Genomic DNA, 564 nt, shown 5'->3' on the forward strand with positions numbered 1-564 from the left:
ATAATCTCCGTGGGATCGACCCTTACTCACGTAAGGTATTACTTGGACGACCCAGTACACTTGCTGGTTAGTTGTGCGAATTACAAATTCGTGCACCAGAGAGCCTTATCATGAATGAATGGATTCCCCCACTTTATAGCCTCTAATCTATGTTTTCTGGGCCGCAAACTGGGTTAAAAATAGCCCAGAAATCGCCCCCAGCGTATTCTGGTACGTACAGGTCGCGGAAAAGTGACGCGGCTGCATGGTCAGTCGCCTGGCGTCGAGGCAGCTATGGCAAATTATATATCAAATCGAAGCCCCGGACGTTAGCTTTCCAACGCAACTAGAACTGCGTCGTTTAGACATTGTAGCTAAAGTCATAGCCATTTGAGTGCAAAGAGGTCAGGTTGGATAGCTTAGCAATTTCTCCAACTTCTTGTATTCCTTCCACTTTTGCATGCTTCCTTTCCATCCTCTGAGCCATTCCTGCCCTGTAATCTCTGAGATCACTTAACACACATGTCAATGCATCTAATGGTAATAAGAGAGGATTAATAATAAGCAAATATAAGATCAAAGAAG

This window comes from Arachis duranensis, chromosome 9, assembly GCF_000817695.3.
Source record: "Arachis duranensis cultivar V14167 chromosome 9, aradu.V14167.gnm2.J7QH, whole genome shotgun sequence".
NCBI lineage: Eukaryota > Viridiplantae > Streptophyta > Magnoliopsida > Fabales > Fabaceae > Arachis > Arachis duranensis.